Consider the following 9,048-nt stretch of genomic DNA (forward strand, 5'->3'; position numbering starts at 1 on the left):
AGCAGTTGCATCTTGAGCTTTGCAGATTGTATCAGCCATGTCGTCCATCAAGGCTTGAACTTTGCAGATGGTAGATACGGTATTGGCATTATTGATTGCGTCTGCCCAATACTTTGCTTGCTACGGACTGAAGTTCTTGTTGTTTCTGTTGAAGCTGCTTTGTTTGATGTGCCTTTCTTGTTTGGAATGCCCTACGGAAAGTGGCATTTTTCTTAGCTTCGGCTTCATTTGATGGTTGATACTTGCTCCATGAATCATTGATATCAATTTCGTCAATTCCTTGGAATTGCACCGAGGTGTCCCTTGGGTTCACGGATCCTTGCATATTGGTGCTCATTGTGCCTAAACCACCTGTAACAGATGTAAGCATAGTAGGATTTCCTGAGCTTCCTCGGTCTCCTTGACCTAGGGTCAAGTCTGGCCTCGGCTCAGTTCTGGAAAAGGCTAAAGACTTGCCTTGCGGTTGGGAAGGTGTTTGAAGTGTTTGGGTGATAGATAAAAGTATGGATTTCAACTCCTCAGGGGAAAAGAAATGTAGATAGGAAGCTCTGGAGACCTTAGGGTGGGAGCCAGATCCATCCTCTTGGGATTGACCTAGGGGAGAGTCTCCACGTTGCGGTGAAATAGAAGCACTATTTAGGTCTGAGTGGTATTGGATGGTTGATTCGAATGGGAGTGCGGACACCCCAAGGACTACCGAAGCCTTTTAAGAGGCTGTGGTATCAGTCCGGTCACGCATTTGGCCAGTGGGATTGGTTTTTCTTTTCTTGAGGATTGAGATGAGTTAATCGTCCTCATCTGAATCACTACTAGAAGGAGAGGGAGATGTATGTTTGCTTGGTTCGACATTTGTGGGCATAGTTAGGGTGGTTTTCCTTTTCTTTGAGGGATTATCATGTTTGGAAGCATCCTTTTTCTTAGGAGTTCCTTGTTTCATGGTGTGGCGGGGGCCTTGATGAGCTGAGGCTAACGGCTTGCGTCTTTGTGACAAAGACAAGTTGGAAAGAGTGGTGGAAGATGGGACTGCGGTACTACTAGGGGAAATGATTGTGGATGGGGTTTGTTGAGGTGGGGTAGGAAGGTATGGGGCAATACCTTCCGTAGCCTCAATATGGTTTGAGACATCAGTAGTTTGAAGACAAAGAGTAGAAAAGAATGTGAACTGGTAGTCTTCTAATAGGTTCAAAAACAGATTGATCAGATGATGGATTGTACCTTTTGAGATCTTTGGTGACAAAGAGATTGATGTCGTTGCCCATGCTAAGTCTTGCATCCGCATGGAGATCTGAGATGCACAGAGACCGGAACCTGGCAAACGTGGGTTGGGCAGGGTTCTCTCTTGGACTTCCTTTGGGAATGTATTGCAAGAATTCGTCCCATAGAATCTGACCGTAGTTGACATCATCGCCATTGAAAATGACCCACACCAATTCCAGGAGCTTGAGTCTCATATTATCTGTGCCTCCGCAACTGCCAAACAGACTATGGATCACAAAGTGGCAAACAAATTGCCACACCGCAGGCAGTTGATTTTTCTTGAATTCTCATATGCCTTTGATCTTCTTTTGATAACCCATCTGGTAAAGTGTAGAAAGGATGTCCTCCATGCTTGGAGTGAAAACCTTGATTGAAGGATGAACAAGGAGGTTGATGGTAGTGAGGAACTTTTCTTTAGTTAGAATGACCAAAGAATCGTTTACAAGATTCAGATTTACTTCTTGAGGATTCTAGAGGGTTCAATACGTTGAGAAGGCACATTTGAAAAGGGTTGAAAGTGGAACCATATCTGTGAATGAATCGAAGGGTCCAAACAGTGGGTGATTGGACAGAAACTCGATCATCAACTTTGTTGGAGTATTGCAGAAGGAATGCTCTTCAAACATAGCCCTGAAATTGCTTGAGGCAATTGTTGGTGTTGGGTGTCTTGAAGCAGAGTCTAAACCAGTAGGGTTTACTGATCCAGATGCCTTTGATTGTTTCTTGGAGATGCCTGATTTCACCATTGCAGGAGGTTGAAGAAGTTTTGCAAGAGAAATCAATGTGCAAGAAAAAGGTTCGATATTCTGAAAGCGTAAACTTTTCTTGGGGAAGAAGAAGAGGGTTTTATAGTGGCTGATAAGGAGCGGGAAACGATTTTACCCTAAGTGAATTTTGGGTAAAACATTTGGGTATTTTTCTTGGATTAAGAGAGATAATCTCAGCCATAGATTAAGACAAAGGGTTTAATCTTTATTTTTGAGATTTACCAAAAAAGGGTTTGCATTTAATGAAATGCCAGGCTTCAAAAACCACGTCTGGAGAACGTGTGGTGAGGGAGGGAGTAATCCATTGTGTAAAGGGGAAGTTGTAACGGATTACACGTTTTGGGGTAATAGGAAGAGACAAATTAAAAAGGATTTGATTTGGGAAATCGCTCTTTTTTGTCATCATACCTAAAATAGGTCTGACACGAGGTTTATACAAAAAGAATGGGACAGTTACACAAATAATGTTTTTTTTTAATGTTTTCTCTATTTAATGAAGGATCATTAAATAGCACACCATTTTTTTTTAAAAAATGTAACAGTTTGAAAAACAATTAAAGTGACTGCGGATTGAAACTTCATTGCGGATGGATCATTTGCCATCAGATGGATGAATGCGGTAGAAGAATTGAGGAGAACAATTGAACAATGATTAGTAATAACAAAAATAAGGACCATTGAAGTATAAGTATGATATATGGCTACGGTACATAGGATATATCAAAACCATTTATCATAGATAACTTCAACTAGGACCGCAACAGAGACCAGGAATGGTCTGCGGTACCTATCAATTCAAAAATAATTGTGGGTCTGGATTCATCATTCCTAACATTTGTAAGAAACTGTTGAGTTTTGTAGAGTCAAGTGCCTTTGTGAATACATCAACAATCTCTTCATGAGTATGGACAAAAATTAGTTCAATGTTACCGTTCAGGATATGCTCTTTGATGAAGTGATATTGTAGTTCAATATGCTTGGTCTTGGAGTGCTGAATTGGATTATGAGAAATCACTATAGCACTTTCAGAGTCACTATAGAATGGTATCCGCGGCACACTACTAGAAAAATACCCTTTAATGACGCGCAAACCATGACACACGCTATTTTATAATATGCAAAAGTGTGTGCACTAAAAATAATGTCATCTCTCCAAAAATTAGAAGGATTTAGGGCACGCATTTTGCGCGCCCTAAGATAAGTGACACATTGAAAAAAACACGGAGGGCACATAACATAAAATGGGCATCGTGTAACCATGTCGCTTTATATTTTCTTAATGAAACACGGGGTCTCTTCTCTGGGGGGAAATGAAATTCTAAAAAGTTTGAAAGGCCCGCCGTGTTATTACCTTCTTTCCACCGTTCTTTTCTCTCTTACTTAAACACCCCGAAAAACCCTATGTCATCACCAAATCTCTGATCTCCCACCAGCAAAATGTCTCCCCCTACTCTCTACCCTCGCACTACTTCTCTCAATTAAAAACGCAAAAACCCTCAATATGATAACCATGGCTACTTCTCCCTTCCTTATCTTCTCAAAAACCCCAAATTTCTTTAACTGTAAATCAATTGCGAATCCGACCTGAAGACCCGTACTCCGAGCTCACTCGACTTCCGGAAGATTCTACACCTCGCCGTCGTCAAACTCGTTTGCTTCCTCCGCCTCTGCCTTCTTGTCGAGCCCGTCTTCGTTCTTTCAGAACCAATCTGCGTCACCTACACGTGTCAACGTATACAGATCTTCTCCATCGGCGTCGAATATACGATTTTCTCTCGACAATCGTCAAATTTCTCCGAGTCGTTCGATCTCTATAATTCCGAGGAGGATAGAACGTCGTCATTAAACGCGTTCTTAATTTTGTTCTTTTTGTAGATTTAGAGCAATGTTGTTAGCTTTCTCCTTCACATCGTCGAAGCTTACTAAAATGGGGGATGATAGAAAGCGGACTCTGGATGCTGATTTCAAGGAAGGAGGTCAACGAAATTGGTACTATTTCTCTGTTTAGTTCTCATTTTCGCCAAGTTTTTCCCTAACGATGGTATGCCTGTTATCGTTATTACTATAATATGACCAGTTCCAAATGTATTTGTCGTTATCTCCGATTATGAACAAAGATAGACGATTACTTTAGTTTGTTAACTGAATTTCTATTTGAGATTGACTTCTTAACTAGTAGCAAGTAGAGCCCTAATTTCAAAAATCAGAAATTGCAGAATTATGCTTAGCAAATTGTTTCCCAATGCATTACTCCACAATTACACATCCTCAGTTCCCAAATTACTTAAGATGGTTGTGAGCTCCAACATGGATTTGAAAATTAATGCTGCTAAGCTTCTGAATGTGATTGTAAGTCAATTTCTTTTTTACTTTTTTGAATGTTGACTTTTTAATCTCTTTGATTTTGAATAGGTGCCTTATATTGATGCTAAAGTTGCTTTATCACATGTTTTTCCTGCTCTTGTGACTTTGGGCTCTGAACCAAACTTACATGTGTTGTATGCAAGCATCGATGCCTTTGGAACTATAGCACAGAACTTCAAAAATGATGTGGTTAAAATTAGTAACATGTTTTTTTTCTTTAGATGCATTTGATGTTAATCTCTAATTTAGGAGTTAGTTTTGCATTAATGCTCGTATCTTATAGGCCATTATGCTTATGATTCAGAGATCATTACATATCTTCTAATATTTCCTTACCATTGAAGTTGATGATTGTATTTCTTTACACAGATAACATACGAATTTTAAAACCAACATTTTTCTATTGAATACAGATATGGATTTAAGTACAGAAGTTTTCTTGATGAATGGGAAGTCAACCCAAAGGGTCAACTGTGTCCTGGTTGAAGGAAGCTCACCCTATGGCTTCTCAGCAGGTAACAAAGAACAGGATATTTATGACTTTTCACAGCACAAAAATCTCCATGTTTATTACTCTAACCCAACTCAACCCATAATTCTAGAAGTAGTTATTTTTCTATTTTGGTTGTTTAGCTTGGATAGGAAGAACTTCATTTGCTAATATGAAGCTTTCTGGTTATCTTTCCATTTGAGTTTCCATTCTTGTCAATACAACTTTGTGCTTGTTTGTTTACAATTAAGCTTATCAATTGGTTCCATTGTCGGGAATCGAACTCGAGTCGCTTTATGCAGATCAACGAATTGTTGATGATCTAAGTTCATTCACAAGAACATACTATTTGGCATATATCCACCTCTTTTTACTGTTCATGTAGTATATTCACTTGGTGGAACAGCCATCAGCATTTTCGTTCGGAAGGTAAAGATTCCCAATCCTCATAAAACCTTCAAACATATATCCCATTTTTCTGTTCTAACTTATGATATTCATCAAATGTTGTATTAGGGTCTTGTAAACTTGAATTTCATGCAAGAGAAAATGGAAGCAGATTTCTGTTATGGTCTTGTACGTGTTCGAGAAAATGCCAAATCAATTGCATTTTATGGTGGTGAGGAAAATGAAACCAAACTCCTTTTGCAGAGGTTCCGAAGTGCTTTTGAGAATCTAACTGTATGAAAACAAAATCAGTAATATACTTTTATGCTTACATTGAGATATCTGTTTTTTTTAAATGGTTCATTTATGTCAATGTGCAGCAACTGTTAATATTTGCTAGTAAATGGTGATAGGAATATTTCAAGGGCGTCCCCACCTGGAAAAGTAACAACCCTAATGAAGGTCAGAATGGTCATTTCCCACAGTATCAATTTTCCATTCAGACACATAAAAAGATGAAATAAAATATTTATTTTGACAGGAACCATTTCTTTTCAAACAGGATATTCAACAACAATCAATTATTTGGAAATAAATGATGGTGAAAGTCATCTACTAAAGCAAGGTTGGTGTAAGAGTTGATGACGAGAACAATGTTCCAAGACCTTCAGTGAGTTATAATGATGTCCCTTAATAGCAATGTAGTATTAGGATATATAGTTAGCGATGGTTATTTGTATTTGACATTTTAGTGCAATGAATTACCTTTCTTATTTATTGTATTTTATTTTGTAGTATGACATTAACTTTTGTGCAATGGATTGTATTTTTTGTATATGGTATTTTATTTTCTATTATGAGACATGAAATGCAAATTTAATTTGAAATTTAGTAAACCTATAAATAATTTTTTTTTAGAAAAAAAAATTACGATACGCAAAATGTGTGTCATCTTCATTTATGACATGACCTTTCTTGACATCGGCTTTAATGATACTCATTGCGTGTCATAAATGTGCGTCGTCTATAGATGACGCGCAAAAGCATGTCGTCTCTCGTTATGACATGGCATTTCTTGAAGCACATTTGCGTGTCGTCTGAGCGTTTTACGATACGCAATGAGCGTCGTAAAAGGCCTTTTTTCTAGTAGTGGCATTCTGTATCCGTAGTCCAATAGTTATGTTTTCATCCATAAGACTTGTGAAAATCACTTTTCATCCATTGAGAAAATCACTTTTCACATCCATTTGATGAATATTGATGTTCTTGTGAGTTGCGTATGCTAAGAAGATCCGGATGGCTTCCATTCGTGCTACCGGAGCATACGTTTCATCATAGTAAATACCTTCAAGTTGACTATATGCCTTGGCAACTAGTCTTGCCTTGTTTCTGACGACCGCACTAGATTCATCCAACTTATTCTTGTACACCCATCTAGTACCAACAATGGTGTGGCGTTGCGGCTTCGGAACAAGTTGCCATACTTTGTTTCTTTTGAATTCTTCTAGCTCTTCTTGCATTGCGGAAATCCAGTCTGGTTCTAGTAATTCTTCTTTGATTGTTCGGCGCTCGATCGAGGTCATAAATGTTGTGTAGTGACAGTGATTGGATAAGTCCTTGGACGATCGAGTCTGGATTCCTACGGATGTGTTGCCGATTATTTGACCTGGTGGATGGTCTTTCGTCCAGACATGTAGACGGGGTTGCAGATGATTAGCAGCTGTGGTGGAGGGAATGTCTTCAATATCAGAAGATTCTGCAGTTGGATAGGGCAGTTCCCTTAGACTTGATAACATCCTGCTGAATTGTCTTGAACTAGGAAAGAGGGGTCAGAGTTTTCTTGGGTAGATGGTAAAGGTTCCCCCTGGAGTGTAGAAGGGAGTTCGCCTAGAACCTACAAAGTTTCCCCCTGGATTGCGGATGGGAGTGTGATAATCCTTGAATCTGTTCTTGTGTCAATGTTTTCTATGTATTCATCATCCGAATCCGAAGAAACGTTTGATGGTTGAAACTCTCTGTGGGTTGGAGTTGCATCTTCTAGTACTGGAACCTTGATGGTTGTTGTATGGTCCGAAGTTGAGTTTTCCCCCTCAACCGGAGAGGTGGAAGTATTTAGTGATACTTCATCAGACATTGTAGGACCAGATACATCATCATGCTACTGCTGAGCTTTTAGGGACACAAGAACTTTGGATAACTTGGTTGTATCTACCGGATCGAAGAGATCGCCATATTTTATTTCAACTAGATTTAATGGACCCGAAGAGGCAGGAATATCACTTTCTAGAATTGATGTGGTTTCGGTTGATGGAGCGGTTTTGCGGATGTGATAGTCATCAAATTTCACATCGAAGCTTTCAATTATCAACCTTATCCATCTAATGAGAACTCGATAAGCAACCTTGTTAGTGGAGTATCCAACAAAGATGCCTTCATCAGACTTTGGTGAGAATTTGTTGAGGTGGTCTCTATTGTTGATTATGAAACCTCTACACCCAAATATATGAAAGAATCGGACATTTGGCCTGCGGTTGTTAAGGCCCTCATATGGTGTTTTATGGAGACATTTGCACACAATGCTTCAGTTTTGTACAAAACAGGCTATGGCCACTGCAGATGATTAGCAGCTGTGGTGGAGGGAATGTCTTCAATATCAGAAGATTCTGCAGTTGGATAGGGCAGTTCCCTTAGACTTGATAACATCCTGCTGAATTGTCTTGAACTAGGAAAGAGGGGTCAGAGTTTTCTTGGGTAGATGGTAAAGGTTCCCCCTGGAGTGTAGAAGGGAGTTCGCCTAGAACCTACAAAGTTTCCCCCTGGATTGCGGATGGGAGTGTGATAATCCTTGAATCTGTTCTTGTGTCAATGTTTTCTATGTATTCATCATCCGAATCCGAAGAAACGTTTGATGGTTGAAACTCTCTGTGGGTTGGAGTTGCATCTTCTAGTACTGGAACCTTGATGGTTGTTGTATGGTCCGAAGTTGAGTTTTCCCCCTCAACCGGAGAGGTGGAAGTATTTAGTGATACTTCATCAGACATTGTAGGACCAGATACATCATCATGCTACTGCTGAGCTTTTAGGGACACAAGAACTTTGGATAACTTGGTTGTATCTACCGGATCGAAGAGATCGCCATATTTTATTTCAACTAGATTTAATGGACCCGAAGAGGCAGGAATATCACTTTCTAGAATTGATGTGGTTTCGGTTGATGGAGCGGTTTTGCGGATGTGATAGTCATCAAATTTCACATCGAAGCTTTCAATTATCAACCTTATCCATCTAATGAGAACTCGATAAGCAACCTTGTTAGTGGAGTATCCAACAAAGATGCCTTCATCAGACTTTGGTGAGAATTTGTTGAGGTGGTCTCTATTGTTGATTATGAAACCTCTACACCCAAATATATGAAAGAATCGGACATTTGGCCTGCGGTTGTTAAGGCCCTCATATGGTGTTTTGTGGAGACATTTGCACACAATGCTTCAGTTTTGTACAAAACAGGCTATGGCCACTGCTTCGGCCCAAAAGTAGAGAGGAAGGTGTGCAAAGTTGAGCATAGATCTGGCAGCTTCTACTAAAGTGCGGTTCTTTTGCTCTACAACCCCATTTTGTTGTGGTGTGTAAGGAGCTAAGAAGTTGTGAGTAATGCCTTTGGAAACCAAGAAACTATTTAGGAGATGGTTAGTAAACTCGGTTCCATTATCACTGTGTATACGTCTAACTGGTAACTTGATCTGAAGTTCAATTTCCTTAATGAAGTTGATCAACACCTACGGT

Source organism: Lactuca sativa, chromosome 5 (assembly GCF_002870075.4).
Source record: "Lactuca sativa cultivar Salinas chromosome 5, Lsat_Salinas_v11, whole genome shotgun sequence".
NCBI classification, from domain to species: Eukaryota; Viridiplantae; Streptophyta; class Magnoliopsida; order Asterales; family Asteraceae; genus Lactuca; species Lactuca sativa.